We start from the raw sequence: 23,436 nt of genomic DNA, 5'->3' as shown, positions 1-23,436 counted from the left end.
TTTTTTATAACCACCTTTAAAATTGCTCTGCAAAGGCTTCTGCCATGACAGACTGAGTCATCCTTTAGCTAGAAGAAGAAAAGGAGGAGATGCTTGCCAGTCAACAGAAACCAGCTGGTGTAGGGCCAGCCCCCTACTGCCTGGAGGTGTGCTGGCCTCCAGCCATGCAAGAAAACCCATAGTTGGTGCCTTGTTTGTGTGGGAAGCCTGGAAAACAGAGTTTGTGGCAGTGTGGCACTCATTTGTTACTTACCGTGCCTCATGCACTGCTTTTCTGTGAGAATGCCAAACTCAGTCTTTTCAGAAAGGTCTGACTACTACTTTCTCCTTCAAAACACAACCTTAAAACGTGCAATTTCTAAACAGATATAGCACAAGTGGAGCATTTAGCCTGGCTAAGGCATATTCCCCCTGGGAGATCTTGCAGGAGAAATGGACCATATTGGCTTTTCCAACTGGCCTTAGGTATTGCTGCAGCAGCACATGAACTCAGCCGAGTGTGTGTTTATCTGGCAGGAGGCAGTTGCCTCAAACAGAGTGAGGATCAGCTCCCCAAGAGGTTCACCACTTCAAATTTAAAACTGCATTATTTATTCAGACAGGATTTTCTGGCAGCAAACCTTGCATCCTTTTCTGCATGCTCTGTAGTCAGGAGGAAGGATGGTGCTATGCTTGATGGTCCCCAGAGCATGCCCTGTGCTCCTGGCAGAGGTGGAGAGGTCAGCAGAGATGGGCGAGTGCCAGTCGACCCACCTCAGGCTGGGGAACTGGAGCCTCAGGCCCTGCTGGGTGTTGCCTTCTTGGCTGCATTCTTTAAAAGTTCCCTTTGGGAATTTTGGATCACCTCTCTGCACGCTGCCCTGTGACAGGGCTGGTGCTGCTCCACCGAGCCTTGCAAGTGTGGCTCATCAGCCACCTCAGCTTTCAAGTCTAATATGATCATCTCCTACTGTCAAATCATTCCCCTTTATATTGGCCTTTGTTTTCAGAGCATTTCCAGACCCTCTGGATCCTCCTCTTGCAGGTCTTTGCCAACCCCATGAAGCTTTCCTGGCTGTGGATGGTTCCATTTAAAGCCCTCTCCTAATTGTGTATGAATCCATCCTCTGTATGAGACACCACTGGTGAAGTACATACAGACAGTGCAGTGGAAAGGGAAGCTCTGTAATGTCACAGCTACCAAGAGCCTGATCCCCTTCTGCATAAGTCACCAAAACAGACTCAGAAGAGTAGGGAGCAGTCCTGGTTTTCTAACAGTTTCCAGCATGACTTTGCACTGGTAAACTGTTTCAGCCCAGATTTTCTTTACGGCATTCATTGCCAGATTTCAAGAGGAATCAAATAAATACCTCTAAAGATCTGATCCTTGCACCTCCCTTTGCCATTCCTTGCTGAATTGAGGGTTGGTGCTTTCTCCTCTCCTGCCACCTCACCTGCTCAGCCACACTGATGCAGAGGGTAATTTCTGTTCTCATGCCATCAGTGCCCAGTCTTGGGGGACTCTACTCTGCCAAAAGAGTGTGGGCGTGTGTACCCACGGAGCACAGCAGAGGAACACCCCAGGGATTGTCTGGCAGAGGATGCTCCATGAGCAGGACACCCACTCCCGTACTTAGATGCTGCCGGGCCGAGGTGCCACGTGCTCTGTGCTGACAGACCTTCACAACTGTGGGGTTGCCAGCCCTTTTCCCCCCCTCCTGGGCTGTGTCTAATTGAATTTGGATGGTGGCTTTCTTTGCTAGAGACTGTGCCACTGCTCTGGGATACCTGCTCCTACAATTTATCCTTTCAATTTATGTTGCCAAGGAGCCGTGTTAACCCTCACCTCTTAAAGGGTGAAAACCCTTTCTGTTGTTGAAAATTGAGTGCATGCAAGTCTCTGAGGAGCAGCACTGGTTTGTACCACACACTAAATAGGAGCAGCGGTCTCAGTCTGGATTGTAAATCAGGTCACTGACAGTAGTGAGGCGAGAACAGCAAACAACCTGGTGCTGTTCTCCATCTGTGCTCAGAGGAGACCCAGAACGGTACCAGCAGAGGGGCTGCAGGGAGAGAAAAAGGTGTCTTGGCAAACCTGTCTGTGACAGTCAAAAGAAATCCTGCTTTTAGCAGGTTGTTTTCCATCTCTTGCATGTCACCATCAGCACAATTGCAGCATCCAGGGTGCTCGGAGGAGATAATGCCCGAGAGTAACAGTTAATGGGGAAGGGTGGGAAAGAGGAACAACTTTCTCTTGCTGCCACGTGCTTTCAACCCCTTCAGCTCTCTTGCTATAGCCATAGTGAGGAAGTGGTTTTTCCACTGGTAATTTTAGTGCTGCTTTGAAAGAGCTAGACTAGTAAAGCCAAGGAAGTAAACCCCTGCCCACCTCTGGGACGCTTTCCTGCTCCTGCCTGCCCTCACCAACTCACCAACACAACCTGCTGACTTCAGGCACCTTCCTGGTTTTTCCATCTTGATCGAATTACTGTCTTTTCCCAGACAGTGGGCAGTCCTTTTCTTTGAAAACAGACCACCAAGATAAACCCAAGAGTTGTTCTTCAGGTCTCAGTGGGTGCTTGGTCTGCTGGAGAGCATGCCCTGAGAAGGAGGAGATGGATCACAGCCCTGAACCTGCTGTGCTGGTTTGAGCATCACCCTGCAGTGCCCCTGCCCTGGACAGCACAGGCTGAAGCTGATTTTGAAGTCAGCACACTGGTGGGGATGGAGGGGAGGGCAGGCCGGGCAAAGCCATGATCCTGTTTGCTCTGATCACTAAAGGTCACGAGGTGGGTCCGTCTGTTGGGGGGGGAAACCAAATGCTGGTATTTGTGGCAAACTAATTCCAGGCTTGCACCGATTCCCCTTTCAGTTTAATTTAATCATCTTTGGTGTCTGATTCTACAAACATGGCTTTGTTCTGCTAAACCTTTGCTGCATATTAGCAGAGAGGCAGCTGGAATTTAAATTTGATTTTAACTATAGTGAGAAACCTTATATTTAGCACTTGGCAAATCTCTTGAATGCAGGAGCACATCAGTTTATAAATGCAGGTTGCTTTGATCAGTGTAATTTTGGAGGCTTAAGTATGAGAGAGAGAATGTAGGCTGGGTACTGATACTCATAAAGGAGCTATAGAAAAATATTCTACCAGGTGATTGGAATTACATTACTCTCCAGTATCAACCTACCTAGCATTTGCTGCAAGGAATCATTTGTACCTGAAAAATGCTTTTGGTAACAAAATACTTTCAATGCAGTTTTTTGTCACTTGCAGTATAAGGGTCACATACAGGGACACATTCTCGCAGGTCAAGGGACAGGTGACAGCAAAGAGTGACGAGAGCTGGACTAACTCAGGGGCGTGACGGTGACCAAGAAACGTAGATGAGCCACAATGGCAGTGGGATAAACTGGCTACTTTCAACTCCTCCATTGGACAAAACTCCTCCTGGCTCCTTTGCCATGTGGGATGCCGAACTAATAGTCACTCTCGGCATTAAAACATGTGTAGGACTCGGGGTTTTGCCATATGTTCCAACAAAAGCAAGGACTTTAATTTGCAGCTCGGGCCTGGAGCTGGAGGCGTTCCCAGAGAGCTCGTGTCCCTTTGAAACCTGTCCCATTTCGAAAAGAGCCACCTCTGACCCTGCCACCTGGGCAGCAGCTCCCACAGGTACATGGACCTGACTGTGCCACTGTAAATTCTGGGATACTCCCTGGGCATCCCTGGGGGCTGGTTTTCTTTTGGAGTTGCTGTTAAAGGAAGGAGTGCTTGGTACTTGCGGGGTGGGGAGCAAAAGCTTTTAGCAGCTGGGAGGCTCATCTGTGGGCTTACTGCTTCCTAAGAAAGACTTGGATTTTTAGAAGAGGCTTCCTTTTGCACAGTAAAAGTGATCAGGGCCAGAACTTAGGAGTACAGGTTCTTCTCTGAGCAGAAAGAGATAAAAGCTAAGGCAACAGACTCTGCTCTTCAAATTTGCATGGGCAGAACAAAAAATGGAGCTTGAATGAAAATGTTGTCATCAGTGTCATGGGCATGATTAACAGAGTATTCACTGCCTCCCAAAAAGCAGCAAGGGGAAGAGGTGACCCTTCCTACTGCTTTTACTGGCTGCTGGCTTCCAAGAAATACCCCACCACTTTGATTTATTGACATGCTGGGGAAAGGCAATTAAGTTTTACAGCCAGCCAACCCTGTGGGTCCAGATCTTCAGAAGCAGAAATGAAAAGGGAGCCTCCCCTTGTCATGTGTGGTATTTTCAAAGCATTGTTGTGTGATGGTGCTCTGGGATTCCAGATCTGGTGGCTGCTCATTCTCCACTTTGGGGCCGTGGCTGCCTCTACCCAAAGGGCTGGAGCAGGTGTAACTCCTCAGGGAGCTTCACCACGAGATCACAACCGCAGGGTTCAGTCTGTGCTTTCCCCAAACCCACCATCCCCAGAGGAGCCAGCTTGGAAGGCTTGAGCACACATCCCTCTTCTACACATCCCTCTTCCCCAGCCATTGCATCAAGGTTGTTGCCTGATAGCAGAGGCTGCAGCTCCTCCCAGCCTGTGCTGCCTTCTGCTCCCCAGCCCACCACGTCACCGGTGGCCGAGCGAGCACCGGCGATGATACAAAGGTTGTTCTTGCACCGAGGCTGCAGAGCAAGAGCACAGGAGATTTGATACCTTGCAGCTTCTCGCTCCTTGGGCCCGTGGATCAGCGTGGCAGGAGCTGGTTTGTCCCCTGGTGAGGAGCTGACTGAGGGCCAGTTGGCAGTGCCTGCACGGGGAGGGCTGTGCTCGTGGCGGAGCCAGGATTGATGCACGGCGGCGCTAAAACGGATTGACAGACCTGCAGAGAGCAACTTCCATGCATCCCATATGTTGCTTGGCTTCCTCTGAGGGACTTAAAATTTTGAGGCGAAAAAAATCTTTTGCTGGAGGAGAATTAGGATATTTGTATACTTGGCTGTTTTCAAGAGCCTCTTTTTCCCCCCTCTAGCTGGACCTGATGTGGTCAAAAAGAAAGAAGGTATCTTTTAGTCACTCGGGGAGCGTGCACAGATGTATTAAATAAACATAGTTTCCTGTGGCCCTAATAGCAGACACAGGAAAGTTCCCCAAATTGTCAAGAAGTTCTGCTCTGTAAGAATCACAGACTAAGATTGTCAAAGATCTAGTGCTGCTAATCAGTGCAGTAACTGCTGGGGCACTCTGATTTACACCTGAAGGTTTGACTTGTTACCTATAGGAGAACTGCCCAGGAAGACTGGAATGTAACCCTGAGGTCAAACGAGAACTTTTCAGAGCAATGCTGTTTTTACTCCTCTCTGTTTCATTTAGGCAAACATGTGCAGTGCAGACCGTGGGTCCTGATGAGGTGCCATTGTTTAATACTGAAAAAATGCACATTTGATCTCGTTCGCATTTCCTAAAATCCGTGTTATTGATTTGACAATATATTTTTCCTCAGGAAAAAAAAATCTGCAGTTATTTATTCATTCTTGCCCCTTGGAGAGCTCGCTACCATCTGCTTTTCTTGGCTTTGCATTACCTTTTTTTTTTTTTCCACTTGTTCTTTTCCCACTGTGCACCACTGAAGGACTATACTATACATTATCTCATAGCCAAATTATGCAGGGTATTGTAAACATGTTGTAAACTTTGCCAGCTGCAAAGTCAAGGGCTCTGAGAGATCTTGCTTAGCACTGGAAACGCTCTTTGAAGAAAGAAGGCAGCCTTTTGGAAGCAGATTTGCAGGGCAGCGTGACACCAAAGTGTCATACTGCTTTTGCAAAATGCTAGGGGAAGAAAAGGAGCAAATAAATGTGTTCATGGATACCTATAGATTTATCATAGAGGCCAAGAAGTCCCTGAACCAGTGTCTGCTCAGCACCCACTGATAAGACACAGCAGGGCTCCGTGTGCACATGCTGGGACCTGCAGGCTCTGGGCCCCAGTGGGTGGTAAGAGGGATTGATGCCTGATAAAGTCCCACATCACCATCATTTCAGGCAGGACAGGGCCATGCTCAGGGCACATCACAGGACTGAAGGCCCTGCATGTGCCAGAGTTATCCCTGGAGCTGGAACAGTCATGTCCTGCAGACTGTCCCGGGAAGAGGCAAACTGCAGAGCATCTCTTGCTCTGCCTTGCAGGGTTGGGACCCATTTCTGCCCTTGGAAATATGAGTTGAAGGGGAAGAATCACAGGTGTGTGAGGATAAGTCTGTGTAAATCTACACTATCCCTAGTTAGAGATCTCTGTGTATCTTTTGATCATTGAACAATAAGGATACTGGCAGTAGGAATGACCAGGCATTATGGAAATCGTGTCTCAAAAATATACAGTAACTTTAAAATTACCTTTTTGAAGTTTAGTACCTGTTCTCTTTGTCTGTCTTCTGGTGACTGATCTTGGTGCAGTGAAGGTCGTGCCTTCAAGCCTTCGTACCTTGGTACACTCCCCAAAAGGGCAGAAATCTGCCTGGGAGCCACACCCCTCGAGCCCAGGAGCTGGAGTGCGGGAGGAGCACTGGGCAGCACGGAAATAGAGGTTACTGTCACCCTTGCAAATAGAGAGAGAGAGCCAGGGGCTGTACTGATACACTCTTCAGAGAGCAATCCCAAATGCCTTGAAGTCAAGAGGACCGGGAAGTGCTGTGAATTATAGGACCACAGGGAAGAGCCTGTGACAGTGTAAAATACCTGTATGGGCTGATGACACACGTGCAACCCTCAGTGAAATGCAGTTTCCTACATTTGCTGTAAATTCATAATGAATGCTTTTGTGCTCAGAGTTTGACCGATAAGGAAAGCAAAGACACCTTAAGTTTGGAGGAGATTTGAGGTGTAGTTATGAGAGTAACTGCTCTGGTAGCAGAGAAGTGGCCCTTCAACAGCATTTTGGAAAGAGGCCAGGGGCTGCACGGGAGCACAGTCGCACTCCACCCAGCATCCCTCAGCCATCCTCCCCGTGCAGCAGCTCACAGCCCTTAAAAGGCTGCTGGCCATCAAGATGAATAGCTGGACAGGGCATTCATCTGTATTATTTAGGGAATTCAAACCTGTCTTTTTAATTATTCCAGCAATACTTCATCGTCCTCTCCGACGACGGTTAGTGGGAAGGATCACCGGTTCAGCTGTACTTACGTAATGTGGCTGTGAATATCCTATGACTTATTGCCCAATCCCTGCTCTTTTTACAGGGTTAAGAGCTTAGGGGAGAAGAATTGCTTGGCTGTGAGATGTATTTCTTTTTGCAAAGGATGGCTGGTGTTCTCCCAGCCCTGGAAGTATTCTTGTGAAAGCTATTTCTTCTCTGAAGAGGCTTTTATTACTGTTATTGGCTTATGTTCATAGGCTTTCATTCTCATTAAGGGGCACTGATTTAAATGAGGGGATTTAATCAACAATTTTCATCATGACTTAAATCAGCTAGCAGGAAACACAAAATTGATTATTTAAATTAATCTGGTGCTCCATTTGTACTTTTTAATTATTTTCCTAAGGAACAACTGATACTTCCTCACCGGAGCCTAGTACTGTTTTTTCACTTATGATCAGGATATGCTATTACCATATTTATTTAAGAATCTGCATATTAAGTCTAAAGTTCCTTAACAATTTTCACTTTATGTGCCAAACCGATGACTGACGCCTCTACTACACGACTAATTTTAATGGTAATTTGTGTCAGGGTGCACTGCAGAGCAGAGAAAGTAACATACATTAGTTACTGTGCTCTAATTTAAATCATATACTAATCTTAAATATGATGGACAGACAGGGTAAGGGGGAGAATGCAGTTATCAAATCTTATTCTGCATTTGAAATGGACATTTTGAACACAGGAAATAACACCTCTTGACAGCAGGCTGGGGTGTTTCTAATCACCAAGTCCTTAAAAAGACTCATATGGGGGAAACTGCAATAGCCTATTCCCTCTCTGGCTTCAATCCCTAATGGTTTTCTCAAACTGGAGGGAAGTGAAGGAAAGAACATTTTTCTGTGCATCCCAGGGAGAATGGGTTTGTAGATAGTGAATTTAGAGTCTCAAGACCCTCCTGATCCACCTGGTTCAACAAATACTTCAGCCACTGCAGGGGCTTCACTTGATTTAAAATGTGTAGGGGTCTATTTCCATTTATTATAATATTACAGTGAAGCCTAGGCCATAGTGTTTAGTGCCACTGATTCAGTTTTTAAATTAAAACTACCAAATTTTAAACATACAATGATGGTAAGTTAAAAAAATTAATAATGCTATGCTCTGATTTTTCTGGGAAAAGGACATTTTGCCCTTTTAGCCACCATTCATTTGCATCAACTCTAGCTCAGGGCAGCTACGCTGAGTTGAGGGGCCATATTTCTTATTCATACCATTGTGTGTAAGAATAAGCCAAAAGCAAAATGAACCTTTTTCTAAAAGCCTTGGGCTTTGGGGTCCATCTGTGCATATATAACATCTACTTTTCAGATTGAAGGGATTAAATAGTCAAGTTCATCCTTCAGGTAGTTCATCCTTCAGGCTTTTGGGGAGAAACTAATGTCCAAGTTAGACACCTGGTTTCTCGTTGGCTTCAACCCCAAGGACACAGGGTCCAGGGCTCTCTGGGAATACACAGGATGGGATTTTCCAATGCCGATGGATGTGCCTACATCCCTTCAGTGTGAGTCTCGGCAGGTTCATGTTACTGAGCCACCCCTTGTCCCAGCACCCCATGGGATACGGAGGGGTTATTGCTCCCTCCCTTCCTCCCTCATTGCTCCTGCAATGGTGCCTCTCTCCCGGCGCTGCAGTTTCACAGCCATCAGCCCATTTTGCCAACTCACTGAGACACTTTCCTCCAAATCACACTTGAGACTAAAGACAAAACAGCGAAGGCTTGATTTCTTTTTGTTCCCCTGCCAGAAGCCATATGCACCATGCCAAGATGTGACACGCAACACCTTGCATTACAGACACACATCACTCACGCTGACTCAGAGCAGGGAAACCTTCGCTGCCTCGTCCCACACGTTACTTCTGGTCTGATGCACCAGGGAAAGGCTTCAGCTTTGTGGTGAGGTTTAAACCCAAGTTGTTGTGGTGGGCTTTTTTCTGCAAGGAAAGTTTTAGCATGGCTTGGGGTTTTTTGAGGAATTTGGTTTGTTTGGGTTTTTTCTCCAGAAGCCTGAATGTCCTTCAGTGGCTGCTGATTTCAAATGATGCTTCTGGCTGCAAAACCCACTGCAAGCCGATGGAAACCAGGAGCAACAGAGCATCTTCAACAGTGGCACCCACTCAGCATATTGCCTTAACCAGCTTGCCTCTGAATTTCACATTTAGGGGGTCAAAATTACAGTCCAGGGCTTCTGAATAGCCTTCTGCTGTATTTTGGACTGTGTTTGTTCTGTGCTCAGTCTCCTTCCCAGCAAGGAGAGTGCTCCTTCTTGTGCTGGCACTGCCCACCACTGCCATGGTCAGGTTTTGAGGCCAGAGCAGGTGCTTTGCCATCCCAGCAAACACCAACACCATGTGCTGTGAAGAACAAAGGGAGCTCGTTTCATCTCGCAGCCTTAGGTAGAGCAGTGATTGAGGGGAACATAAAGAAAAGAAGGCAGAAGCAGACATTATGGGTAATGGAAGAGCACATTTCCGAGGGATTTTTGTTGTTGTTGTTGTTAATGTAGGGTTTTTCATACGTGCAGAAACGTGTTTAGACCTCAGGTGAGCAGCTGAGTGCCGTGAGAGCCTTGGCATCTCCCTCTGCCCGGCCACCCCACACAGCTCCAATGCAGACCTTTATCTTCCAGCTGTTCCTGTCGTATCCTCTCTGCTCCTGCCATACAGAGTGAGTGCTAATGCAAAAGGGCATCAAAGAAACTAGAAATGATGTGTAATTCAACATCATTAAGTATGAAATCACTCCTCTCCCATGCAGGGCTGTATCAATCAAATCGACTTTGGATCTTTTCTTCTCGGGGAGCTTCTGCTGCAGGTGCCTCTGAAAAGCCCTTTGCTGCCTGTGCTCGGTGTTTCCTGACAGGGATGGTTTATGGTCATCCATGAGAACACACCATCATCTCCCTCTGGATTTAGCACGTGGAAGGACCGACATGTACCTTTATTAAAGGCAATCTTAATCTTTCTTATGGAACATTATATAAAAACGTAGGCTTAGGGCAGCTTTCAGAGGCAGCCACAAATTGCCGGCAGTAATACAACAAAATTAGATGGGATACGTGGGGTTTGGCTGTTGTACTTCTCTGATTGCTTCCTTCCATCACTTGCCTTAACCAGGTTTGTTCCTTAGCACGTGGCCATTGCTCGGGGAGAGCTACTGGTAACGAAACATGTCAACGTGGTTGTTTTTATAAAATAGATACATATAAATTTATATATATAATGGCTGAGGTCCCAGTGCAGAAGGAAGTGGGTGGGTGGATGTAGGGGCCTGTGGGTAGATGGTTGCAGAGCTGGAGTGTAGATGGACGGATGTGGATGGGAGCATGGATTGGCAGACAGGTGGGTGGATGTGTTGGAGGAAAGGTTGGACGTGGATGGCTGGATATATGGGAGCACTGACTGGTGCATGCACAGGTGGGCCATATACAGGTGTATGAGTGCAGGGGTGGGTGTGTGGATGTGTAGGTGCATGGGCTGGGGCAGGAATGGAGGGTGATATACGGGTGTACAAGTGCATGGGGGGGGGCACAAGTTGGTGCATGCCTGGGTGAAAGGATGCACTGGTGCATTGGTGGGGGGTGCCCAGGTGCCTTGGCTGGTGTAGGAACGGGTGGGTGAGTGTCCAGGTGCATGGACTGATGAGGGATTGGTCCAGGTACATAGGGTCGTGCAGGAACAGATGCGTGGGTGTGAAGCTGCCTTGGTTGGTGCAGGAATAGGGGTGTGGGCGTGCAGGTCCCCTGGCTGGTGCAGGAATAGGTGTTGGGTGTCCAGGTGCAGGGGCTGGTGCAGGAATGGGTGTTGGGTGTGCAGGTCCCTTGGCCAGTGCAGGAATGGGGGTGGGGGTGTGCAGGTCCCTTGGTCGGTGCAGGAATGGGGGTGTGGGTGTGCAGGTCCCTTGGCCAGTGCAGGAATGGGGGTGTGGGTGTGCAGGTCCCTTGGTCAGTGCAGGAATAGATGTTGGGTGTGCAGGTCCCTTGGCCGGTGCAGGAATGGGCGTGTGGGTGTGCAGGTCCCTTGGCTGGTGCAGAACACGGGTATGCGCCGCTGTGGCTGCCGCGCTGGGGGCGGACAGACGGACGGACAAAGCCGCGGCCAGATGCCGGGGCAGGTGCGCAGCTGCCGCCGCCCCTCCCGCCGGCAGAGCCCAGTCCGGCCCCGCAGCTCGGGGCGGCGGGCGGGGGCGGGGCGGTGCTGCGGGCCCTGCCCTGCCCGGCCCGGCCCGGCCCGGCGCGGGGGCGGTGCCGCGCCCGCCCCGGCTCTGCCCGGCTCGGCTCGGGGGGCGGGCGGCGGCACCTGCGGCCGCGCCGAGCGGGGCTGAGCGGGGCCGAGCGAGCGGAGCCGCGGCCCGGATGTAGCCGGAACATGGCGCTGGGGGCGGCGTGAGGCGGCGGCCGAGGTAGGAGCGGCGGGGCGGGCGCGGGGACCCGCCCGGGGGGCGCGGAGCGGAGCGGGGGGCGCGGGCGGCGGCTGCCCCTGCCCGGGCTGCTCGGCCGTGCGGGGCCGCCCGCCCGTCCGTGCCGGCGGCGGCCGGTGCCGGGCAGACAAAGGCACGGCCCGGGCATCCCCGTCCGCACCTGTGCGGAGCGGGCAGAGCCGCGGGCGCTGCCAGCGCAGGCTGGGCAGGGGCAGCCGGGGCTGCCGCGTTCCTCTCATGGAGCTCCCGGGCTCCTCTCCGAAATCACCTACGGCGACCCTTTGCTTTAAATGCTTTGCTGGGATTTCCCACAACAATGGCTTTTTTTTTTTCTTTTTTTCTTTCCCCAAGGGCGTTTTGGTTTTTGTCATTTTTTTTTTTCCAGAAGTTGCGCCCAACTTTCTGCGAATATCATGTGCTTTTGGGTTTCCCCCAGGTAGCAGGTGCCCAGAGAGCCGTGCAGCCGCTCCTGGAAATGCGCCTGGAAATGTTCCTGCATGCGCCTCTATACCTCTGCTCGCTCGTTTGGGTTTTTTTCCTTCATATAAAGGGTTAGGAATGCCTGCAATCGACTCCGCTCTTCTTTATGTGTTCATTAGTCTCAGATCATCGTGGCTAAAGAAAATGAGCTGCATAGTGACTGCCGTGCTTGAATAACGCTCCAGCTTTAGACCAGGAGAGGTGTTTTTTTCATGGTATCGATCAGACCTTGAGAATTTCTTACCAACCCGCCAGCAGCACGCAGGCTGCCTTTCTTCCTCTTTGTTACACACCAGCCCTCCGTTAACATAAAGAAACAATGGAATTTTTTTCTCCCTAAATATTCAGCGTTAGATCAAATGGGCTGTCATTGCCAGTAAAGATAATATTCCCCCCAACTCGAGAGGGGCCAGCAGCGAGACCACTCTGCCGGTAACCTTTCCCCTTCATTTTAGAATTTTTTATGTGCTTTAGCATTTGCAAAATGAAGGAGGAGAGTTGGTACCTGTGTTGAGATAGATCTCAGTGGTCCCTGCTGCCCAGACAGCACTTAAGGAATCATTGCTCCTAATTTATTGCCTTTATTGTACCACGAAACTTTAAACGGCGCTGCTTAGGGCTGCAGTAGGGAGCCGAGCTCCCCTGCCCTGTGTGAAAGCCGGTGTTGATGGCTGTGAGCATCGCTGCTGCTGCCGGGGACAGACCTCTCGTGGTGGAGGATGCGTCTGGAAGCGTTGGGGAATCGTGAGGATGATGTTTCTGATGCAAAGAGTGGATTTCGTGCCACTCGCGGGGCTCCCTGGCCGTCTGCACCCCCAGGAGTGAGGTTGAGCAGAAGCTGTAGGAGCTCCTCTGTTCCAGTTTGAGGTTCGCAAAATGGCCCTTTGCATTCCTGCTGATCCGGTGCCGCGTCTGCTACAGGGGGGTTACTCGTGTGCTGATCCTCCCATGGTGAGCAGCTGCTCTCCTGGTTTGCAGGTGGGGATGAGGGACCTGTCTGCAAGGGGTAGGGCACCGGTTTCAGAGCTGCTGCTGCTGCTGTGCCAGGTAAAGCTTTGGGAGTTACTCTTTGTGATTCACCTCATTGTCTGTTTTCTGTGGTTTAGTAACATTTTTTTGGCTGTAGCTCGTTTCAGGTGGATGGAACGTCTTTGTTCAGTGTTGGATTATGTATTTATGCTGTCACGTGTATTAATTGGAGATAAACCGAGCAAAAATACAGTTTGAGTTGAGGGAAAGACTCACTCACATTGAGAGTGGTGAAGCTAAACTTTCTCCTTCCCCCTGCTTCAAACACATTTACAAATGGTTTTGATCCCAGTGAGACCGTGACTTCTAGCGGAGATTAATTTTCATCAAATGATTTTAGACCAGTGTGCCATAGTCCTGCCTCTCCTTTTTGTGCAGGAGCCCTGAGTGCTGTTACACACTCGTGTAGTTTTCTAACCTTGTTCTGAGGAGATGAGGGCTCACCAGACCCGGAGGGGGGTGCGTGTCGCTCGTCTGTAGCGCCTGCTGAACCGCACTTAACAGAGCCCTCCGAGGAGTCATTTCCCGCAGGGAAGCGGTGGCACGGAGGGACCACGGCAGGCCTGTTGTGGAGAACCCTGTTACGAGTCATCAGCAAATTCCCTTGGCAACCCCCTGCTGAGCCAGACCTAGTAAATCCCACTGCTTGTTTGATTCCCTTATTGCTTTGGCACCTCTGTTTGCTTCCCAGTGGCTTTTCTGTTTGGGTTTGTTTTTTTTTTATTCCTTGACATCTTCATCAGCCATGAATGCTCACAGTAAGTCAGTGTTTGGCTTTCAGTGAGTTCTCAGCGTCCTGGTGGCTGATTCTAAAATGGAAGTGTATAACAGGCAAAGTTCCTGCAAAACATTTTACTTCTCAATTATTATTTGCCAAAGTGAGCGATTGTGGCAAGTCTTACTTTGAAAACTAGTATTTGGGAAATAAAATGCTTTGTAAGAAACTTGCTCCCCAGTGTCAACTACTACTGTCAATCAGCTGATAACAGACTTCTCATAGTGGTAGTTAACAAGTCGTCAGTTTTTGCCTTATGTGATTGGCAAACTGTTCTCTTCAACATCAGTCATGTATTTTGGGCTTAAAGCTGAGTTAAAGGAGGACTCCAGCTCGTGTGGCTGAAGCCCAAGAGGTGATGCTGGCACAGATCTGTCAGGGGCACAGGTGTCAGCTGTTTCAGGGATGTATAGAAAAAAGAACAGGAAAAACGGAGCAGAAGAGCGACTGCATCTCTGCTTCTCCTCTAATCGCCCTCACATTTGACACTTAAACTCAGTTATTGCTTTGAAGCTGCTCCAATTAAGAATCTGAAGTGTTTGGCACCTACTTGTTCAAATACCTGAATTCACTCTGGTCTTACCGGTTTACTGTGTAAAAGCTACAAACACAAGTCTGCCGTGTGGCATGTGCTGAAACTCCTAACAGGTGTTTGTGGGTACCAGCAGCTGAAGAGTTTCAGAAATATGCATAAAGCTCAAATAAAACCTCTTGCTAAAATATCTCCTTGGGATATCCCTGCTCCTGGCATTAGCGTTGCTGACTCATGGTGCTGGTTGGCCATCCTGGAGGTGTTTTTGGGGCTGTCCCTGCTTTGCTTCTTGCTGAAGTCAGTGGACTTGGCCTGTTGGGTCTGCTGCAGGGTTTGGCCAGGTTTCCCCAGGTTTTGGGGAAAGCTGAGCAAAACCTCTCTTGTCAGGGTAGAATGGTCAATGACTGCAGCCAGGTGGAACCAGGAGAGCGGTGATGGAAACTTCAGGTGGTTGGTATCCCTCACACCTAGAGGGATTCCAATTATGCTCTTATTTTTCCCATCTGTTAAACATAGGGTTTTACTACTCTCCGTAGCAATTTAAAGCGTGAAAGTTGTTTTAAACAACTGTTTGCTCAAAAATGGAACGGCATGACAGTAGAGCCTCGGTTTCAATGGCATCCTCCCTTGTAACTTCTCTGGTGTCTAGTTCAGGTGTGTGTCTTCTTCAGTAGGAGTTTCATAGGGTGCCTCCCTTCTTTCTAGATACGAAGCTTGATGTATTTAAGACAGCTTCCTCCATTAAATTCAGCTGTGGTTGGTGATGAGGTGTGCCAGAGCACTGCCTGATGCACAGCTGCATTGGCTTTATTATCAAGGCAAAAGAGCTGAAAAGCAGAATGATTCAAAACCAGTAACAACTGTGCATAAACCCCATAGTTACGTCTAACTAACCCCAGTTAGTTATGAGCCTGTTTAAAAGGCTTCTCCCCCCCCCCCCCCCCCTTAGAGCAGCTTTCAGTGCACTTTAGTGGTATTTAATGTTCAGGTAACTCTAATTAAGCCTTTAATCTTTAGGCCACAGAGATTCACTGGAGAATTAGCTGTTAGTGCTGGTGTTTCAGCCTGCCTGTCACCAAGCCCAGGAGGGCTCAGTGTTGCATTTGGAGGGCTGTCCCAACAACCAAGAAAACAGAATATTTTCTCTCCAATTAAATGTTTAACTTTGCTTTTTTTTTCTTTTTTTTTTTTCCTGGAGAGAAGCAACTCAGAGGGCAGGACTGTGGCCAGGGCTCCTGGTCTAGGACCAGCCACAGTGCGTGGTTCTCGTGTGGTTCAGCCCTGCCTGTTGAAAGCAGCTGTCTTGCAGCCCTGGTACAAAATGCCAGCTTTAAGCCAAACCTTGTGCCTTACAGGTTCAAAGATTATCCCTTTCCAAGTGGTGCCTGTGAGTGCAGTGATGTGAGAAGGGTGTGCTCCCATTGCCTTGTGCAGAGCCAGCCATAACGTACCAAGTCAGCTTTTTTGCATCTTTTCCAACTATTTATTTTTTTTCTGGGCCATGTAAGAGTGCTACTGCTGTTGGAAGGTGCATCTGATGGAAGTACAAAGGTAATTATTGTTTCAGAGCACACAGAGCATGAATATCTTTTAAAATCAAATGAACAAAGCAGAAATGTATGAATCCTGTTTAGCTCTTTCGCAAGCTGGGCTGCTCTTTCCTATTTGTGACCTTTCTTATCTCCTAAGCAAAACTTTTATAAAAACATGAGCTGTGTATACCAATTAATATTTTTGTCTAATGAACCACCAGAACTGGGGTCCTGGTAGGGTTGGAGGCTGCCAGGACAGGTAGTAAGACATGTTTTCCCTGTTGGGAGCTTATGGAATGAGGTGCACCCATCCTGTTTGTGCATCTGCCGCATACCAGGGGTGGGCATGGCCAAAACTCCCGGGAGAGGAGCGGCGTGACTTGCGCAGAGACACACAAGTGATGGAGAGTGGAAGTGAAATCCTGTCTCCCATCGTTTTCCTTCTGGGCTGTCCTGGCTTTGCTCTGCGTGCCAGCCCTGCCGTTGGAGGTTGCCGCTGGCAAACGGCTCCGCCTGCAGCGGGACGCGCTGCCCCGGTGTCACAGGGCTGGGAGTTCTGATTTTGCTGAACAAAGATGCCCTTCCAAAAATAGGTTAAGCCAAAGAACTTGGATGCCCAAAATAGCACTAGAGATTTTTTTCCTTTTCCCGAGTGTGTGTCGGATTTATTGTTCCCTGCTGGAGGCAGCTAAAGAAGTAAAGGAGATGCTGCAGCTGTAGGCAAGGGCATAGAGGAAGTAGACATAGACAGTCACCTCTGGTGGGGGAAAACCACATGTGCCACATATCCCTGTGGAAATACACATTTGTGCAAAACAACAATGTAAATAAAAATGTACAGTGTCACTAAAACACTCACATGGCAAAAATTCTGGTTTTTTTCCTCGAAGGAAAGGTACCCCACAAAGGGAAGGGTGGAGAGGTCTCTGTTGACAGAGGAGAGGACAAAAGAAATGCCAACAAACAAATACTGGAATGAATAAATGCCACAGGAATGTTCCTGGTGATAGCCTCTATAAACCTTTTATTGTGACATGCTCTGCTGCGTGTGAATAATTCACTTGTCCCGAGCTGGTGGCAGTAAAATCTGCACAGCAGCTTTTCCCCTCTGCCTTAGCACAGCTTGGTCAGGTCAGAGTGGTTAAAACTTAACGTTTCTTTCCAGGGATTCTCCATAGAAAGTTTCGTGTCATTAGATTGAACTCCAGCTTTCCCATTCCCCAAGTTAGATGCATGCCCAGGGGACAGAGCTAATTACTTGCACTGCAGCTATTTAAGGTGCTGGGCTGAGCCTGGAGCTGGAAGTCAGGAGGCACGGTGACTCTAATCCGGGCTGTGCTGCTCGCTGAACCACCTCCAAGAAGTTATTTAACCTCTGCGTGCCACTGCTTCCCTCTGGGTAACAGCAGGGATTATGATAATTGCTTTTGAAAAGCACTTTAGGTGTTTAGTTTTAATTTTTTCCAAAGGTGCAGAATTCTCTGGTCCTGAGCTGAAGAGGCTCAATCCGTCCCAGGAGGCTTTTAGTACTTTACAGGATTATGAAAACAATGCTTAATGCCATATTGGGTTGTTTGGGCCACGTAAATAAATACATTTAAAATATTTTTGGTGCATCTTCTACACACTGCTCATAGAAGGGCTCTTAAGATACAACTGAAGGACCCAGAAATGAGATATAGTTCCAAAGGGTTGTTACTGGGCACATAATGAAATGTAAGTAAACTGTCAGAATGTTTAAATGGTTTGTTTTTTCAACTAAATCCTGCCAAGGCCGCAGAAACCTGGGTTAGCATGTATGAAACTTGTTTCTCACTTGGGTGTAAAGACAAGTTATCCTAAGCCAACAGATTTTCAGCATTTCTCGTGGGCTTTGGAGGGTATTTGGTTTGGGGTTGTATAGAAAAACGTGATATTCTAGGCTGAAGAAACAGGAAGGTTTTCCTGAGAGCAGGATGAGAACAAAGTAAATGCACCCTGAGCTCTGCCTCTCTCCCAGATTTTGAAGCATGCAGGGAAGGATAACGGTACATGAATTTGTCTCTGGTGCAGGCCCTGAACTCCTCTTTTCCAAATAACAGAACTTCTTTCTATTTTATGCTTTGGTGTCACAGGGGAAAAAATAATCAAAGGGTGGAAAATCCCGTGGCTGAACTGCAACTGAGACCAAAGAGGGGTGGCTGGTTGGGAGGCACTATCCGTGCCCTGAGATGTGCTGGCAGGGTTTGGGGAAGCAATATCACCAGGGATTTTATGTTGGAAACACAAAGTTTAGTGTGCTACTGGGAAGTGCTCCAGTGCCATGGCAGTGGCTGTAATCTGAGCCATCGGCTGCTCTGGGAAATCTCTGGGTGCTCCCATGTTTTATGCAGGAGCTTGGAATGACGCAGCCGTAAGCCAGGGACTGTATTGCATCTTCCCAGCACGAGGGATATGGGCCCCGTGAGCATGTGTTGAGAGAGGCCTGGCTGCCAAAATAGCTTAGTGTTGCTACAACGGTTGCAGGTGGTGATTGCCTTTTAAGTTCTGCTCTCTGTTCTGACATTTTTAGGACAGTAAATGAAGGATGAGAAGTAGAAAAGCAAACAAATTAGAAAAATCCCGTGTATGGATGTCTGTTACTGCAGTCACGTGGCTCCAGGGAAAGAGCCCCGTCCTACTGGAAGTCAGGCAGGGGTTGGCAGTGAAGGAAAGTAGTTACTGCCAGTGGCTCTGCTGCCAAAACTGAGTATTGATGACAGGGCTCAGTTTAAAGCAGATGGTGTAATACAGACCCTATAGACTGCCTGGGGAAACACGTGCAAAACCACGTGCCTGTGTGCCACGGAGGATTTATTCCTAGGGATGAGGCAGAAGAGGCCTCCACTTGGATGGAGGTGAGAGTCGAGTCCTGGAAAGCAAGAGAAATGCTTTACTTGGGCAGGGCTTTTATGAGGGACACAAGCATGTCTCTCATTTTCCATTATATTACAGATGCAATACAGAAACTACTGAAACTGCAACATCAGTTGCAACATCCATCGCACACCAGTGCGTTCCTACTCAGTCTCTTCGAGAACCAACTCTTAGCACTGAGAAGATTCACAGGGAGACTAAGTAGGGCTTTTTCGAGTACTTAGGAAGTACAAGGCGTGAGATAAATAATTTAAACACTGATGCAGAGCATTGCTAGCTGAAAAGTGACTTAATTTCTTAACAAGCTAACCAGAAGTGGATGTTTTTCCCTCTTTTCGGGGGAGAGGAGTGTGGAATGTGTTGCCCATCAGCAGGGCTGCTGCTTTCGAAGAGAAAGGTTTGCTGTAATGAATCATAGAATGGAATCATCCACAGTTTCTCTGGGCAACCTGTTCCAGTGCCTCACCACCCTCATGGTGAAGAATTTCTCCTAATATTCAATCTGAACCTACTTACTTTCATTTTGAAGCCATCCCCCCCTTGTCCTGTCACTCCATGCCCTTGTAAATAGTCTCTCTCCATCTTTCCTGTAGGCTCCCTTCAGGCACTGAAAGACCCCAGCTACATCACCCCAGAGCCTTCTCTTCTCATGAACTCAGATTGAAGCCAGGGCTTCTTTCTTCTTGGGCAATCCAGTCTGAATTTGGACATCATCAGTGCAACAGATCCCTGGTACTGTTTGTGGGGTGGGAGAAACCCAATAGCTCTGTGGCTCACGTTTGTCATAAACTTCTGCTTGAAGAAGCATTTTGACTTTTTCCTCAGCATCTGGTATGACTTGGTTCACAGTACTTTGTTTTTGCATTTTTTGCTCAACAACCTGATGCTGCTACTTGGGAAGAACCTTTAGCTGAGAGTTAAGGGATTTCTGTGAGGTTTTGTTCCATTACTTTTGCCATTTTTATTCTTACACAATTTCTTTTCCTGTTTACTTTGCTTTTTGGTATCTCCTCCTGCTGATCTAACAGCATCTCGCTGCTTCTCTTCCGTTTCCAATTCTGTGTGAGGAAGAAAAACAGTCAACAGTCCTGATTTAGCTAGAAATTAAACTCCAGCTATTTTTCCATGGAATTAATAGGAAAATTGGCGATAATTGTTAGCTACTGCTTTTTAAAGACTTTTTTTTTAAATGGGTGAGAGACTGTCAAGCTGTCAGTCAAGAAAAAGATTGGATAATGTGCCATTCCCCTGACAAGTTCCCTTTATTGTATTAGGCATCCTCTTCGCTGTGCAAACTTGAGCTGCTCAAAATTTGCCCTTTAATGTTTACTTTTTCTATCCTTTCTCAGTATTACTTCAGTAGTATTAGTGGACTTGCCCAGCATAGTCAAAAAGGTGTAATAATCTTTGAAGAAAATAACTTTGGGGCATGATTAGCTCTGTAATATCGTGGTGTTCTTTAACCTTTTTCCTCTCTCTTGCCCTGTCATTCCATGATGCACCCACCTGTCCTTGCTGAAGCCAATAACCAGCCTTGGGCCAGCCCTAAAATGTGCAGAGCCTGACTTTGTGATGAGCATGTTAAAGCCAGGCAGGTATGAAACTCTGAGTTGCATGAAAATTTGTGGTCCTTATGGGCCATTTCTCAAGACTTTTGCCTATAGCACGGGGCATTTAATTTTCTCTTTATTTCTTTTAAAGTAGATTTGTAGAGCAAATTGGAGATTTTCTTGCATTCCCCAGATTCCATAGGTGTGGAGTTTTCAGAGAAACTGTTAAAACAGGAGATCAATCAATGCAGATACTGGACCATGCTGAGTAGCATCTCTCCAAAGTACCCTCTGCTCTTTTCATGGTTCTGGATTTAAAACGCCGTGAAGCAAAATTTGTCTCAACTCCAGGCACCGCTGGCGTTGCATGTAAAGCACCACAAATGTACAAAGCTGGTTCAAAGCAGAATAGCCTTCGTTCACAGACTATTGTCCCACCTCCATCAGTATTTGCAGGTTGGAAACCGTTGCCTTCCGTGCACCAGGAGGATCTGGAGTTAGCTAGTCTGTAGCTGGATTTACCCCATCCTGGTGGGAGAGGGTGTGAAAGGACCGAGTGTGGTATTGATTTTGATGTAGATACAGCAAAAAATTGCCATGATGTCACAGCAAAGCTTTGCAGTCATTATGGCAAATGATGAGGAAAATAAAATTATAGAAATAACCATCTCCCTTGGCCCGCAGATAAATCAAAGCTTAGCCCTTGATCTCTCATTGCTCACTAGCCCGGAACATAAATCCAAGGATTTATCATTAAGCCTAATGGGTCATAAAATCTGGGCTATTTTGGAGGTAGTTGCAGAGATTTGCAGCCCAGGCAGAGAGCAGGGTCTAAGCCTCTGGGTCTTGTGTAACTAGGTAAATAGCAAGCTTCAAATAATACCATAAAGCTATCAAATGTAATAACTAATGCAGCCAGGCACGTGTGTGGGGAGGGGAGCCTCGCTGGTGGCAGGCCTGGCCGTAACGACCATGAGAGGCCCCGGTGTAGAAAGGCCCTTTAATAACAAGTTAAAGTCCCTTTTGCTTTGCTGAAAGTCAGGGATATGCCTCTGGTTTGGTTCACACTTGGAGCTTTTATTTTCTGCACATCAGTGACTTCCCTCACCGTGGGCCCAGGAGAGCGAGCAGCGAAAACCAGGAACACGGGAGCGACCGACAGCTCTCTTACTTTGTCACTGCAGTTTAAATATTTATGACAGCGCTTCACAGCGTGCTGGTAAATGCATGATAGCATATTATGTAAGAGCAATAAAATTTGAGAGGTAGAAGACTTCACTACTGCCCTTTGCTAGTAAATCTTTGCTACCGTCCGTGGTGAGGCCATGTAAAGGCCGTGCCTTTTCCCCCGGTTATTCTATGGGAGTTTTGCACGGGAGTGGGAATTTAGCTGTTACTGGCATTTGTAATAGCATGTGTTTTAAAATTGCTCTCCATCTCTTATTCAGGGAGGACTTGGGCTCAGGAGGATTCCTGTAAAAGTTGAGGGCTCCGTATTTGCAAGTGAGCAGCAGGTCTTTGGTGTGTGCAGGCGAACGGATGGGGAGCAGATCCCTCGGTGAGGGAGCATGGGAGGAGGGGATTTGGACTGTGAGTCTTTGGGGTTAATTAACAGTTCAAATTAGCTGCTTCTTTTTCTAAAGAGTTGTAAAGTATCGATTCCCATGAGTACTGCACTGCTCTGCAGAAAGGGATTCTGAGGAAATTATGTGCAATGTCGATTGTGGCCGGACCGAGGGTGTCTGAGCTGGACTGAAGTTTGTGATGGGTGTCATAGCTTCTGGGAGAATTTACTGCTGGATGCTGACAATGAAAACAGAAAGCTCATGTAGGTTTGACTTTGGGATAAGTGGAGGGTAACCCCATCAAAGGAGGAGCTTGTCTAGGAAACAATGTGTCTGGCTGCTGCCAGCGCCCCTGCTGCCGTGATTTGGTTGATAGGCCATGGGAATATGCTGGTGTTCCAGTTATATGGTTCCAGATTTCAGTCCAAGGACTGACCAGGTCATCAGTTCCTTGAGCTGTCTTAGCATCAATAGTCAAATTGCTTTAAACAGAAGTGTGTACATTTGTGCCTTAATTAATCAACAAGAAATTCCCCCTCATTCCTTTCCCTCTCAAAGGCAGGCATTGGGAACCTGTGGTTAGTGATATCTCAGAATTGCCGAAAACAAACTTAAGAGTTAAAGAAAACATAAGTTAAAGATGATTTGTTCTTGGCATAAGAGCGCTATTATCTGTCACGATGGCTCTCCTAGCAGTACTGTATGTGTTTGGGAAGACATTTTAGGGATCCGTGCCAGTAAAACCCAGCCTTGGAAGCACATTGTGTGAATGGATGAGAAAACAAGCCGCGAGCACGAAGGATGAGCCAGCATGTAGCAGGCTCTGGGGTGGGTGGGATGCAGGTCCAAGTGCAGGGACTGAGGGTAAATGCTCTGCACAGTCACGGAGAGGTTAAATGTGCAGCAGGTACTGGATTATTTATCTGATGAACACACATGCCTGTTTACAAAAAACAAGTGCTCAGTGATCAAGACTGTTATCTTAGTTTTCACCAAAGACATTGTGAGGATGCCAAGTGGGAAAGCGAAACCTGCCAAAATCAAGAAGTAGCAGTAGAAGTTGCTGACTTTTAATTTTGAGCCTTTGCACATCCAGGCAGCTCTAATTATGTGTGCTGTTTCATACGCGTGATTGAGCATCAGTTGTTTCTGCATTTATTATCTCTCAGTTATCTGCTGGTGCAAACTTTGAGTGCCTTGGCTGAGTGAGGCAGGAGCATTCCTGCAGGGTGAGACACACAGCCAAATGGGATCCTGGGTCCATTAGTCCCACAGTTAAGTCTTTTCCCAGTTTCACATTTCTGAAGGCCGTGCTGGAAGAGCTGGTGATGTTTTAGTTCTTTCAGTGCAGTTTGAAAAGCAGAAGCTGTGCTGGGGCTTGGTGCTTTGCTGGGGACACCTGGTGCATTACCTTGCTGTGTGGTCTCAGTGCAATAATTCTGCAAACACTTTCCTTGAATTTCAGACCTTGGGAGACCACTGATTTCTGTGATAATCTCTGTTATGAGGAGAGACTGTGGGAAC

The 23,436-nt window shown here is 47.7% G+C and overlaps 1 protein-coding gene across 9 annotated transcripts in view; it reads left to right on the top strand.

The window, feature by feature from the left end:
* PAK5 (p21 (RAC1) activated kinase 5) overlaps nt 1–23,436 on the top strand; it is a 250,509-nt gene that overhangs the window by 151,895 nt on the left and 75,178 nt on the right. The window contains exon 1 of one of the 9 annotated variants that reach the window (XM_027748011.2): nt 11,424–11,536. The exons of 6 other annotated variants lie outside the window; for them this stretch is intronic. The gene's annotated coding sequence lies outside the window, so the exon portion shown is untranslated. Of the gene's footprint in view, nt 1–11,423; nt 11,537–12,654; nt 12,902–12,998; nt 13,082–23,436 lie in introns of those variants that run through there. 2 more of the 9 variants (XM_039389854.1, XM_039389853.1) reach the window with 2 other exon arrangements.

The sequence above is a fragment of the Pipra filicauda genome, unplaced genomic scaffold (genome assembly GCF_003945595.2).
Source record: "Pipra filicauda isolate LSUMZ 115617 unplaced genomic scaffold, ASM394559v2 scaffold77_size3566232_pilon, whole genome shotgun sequence".
Classification (NCBI taxonomy): Eukaryota; Metazoa; Chordata; class Aves; order Passeriformes; family Pipridae; genus Pipra; species Pipra filicauda.
The sequence above is the reverse complement of the archived record's forward strand: the minus strand, read 5'-3'. Positions and strand labels throughout refer to the sequence as shown.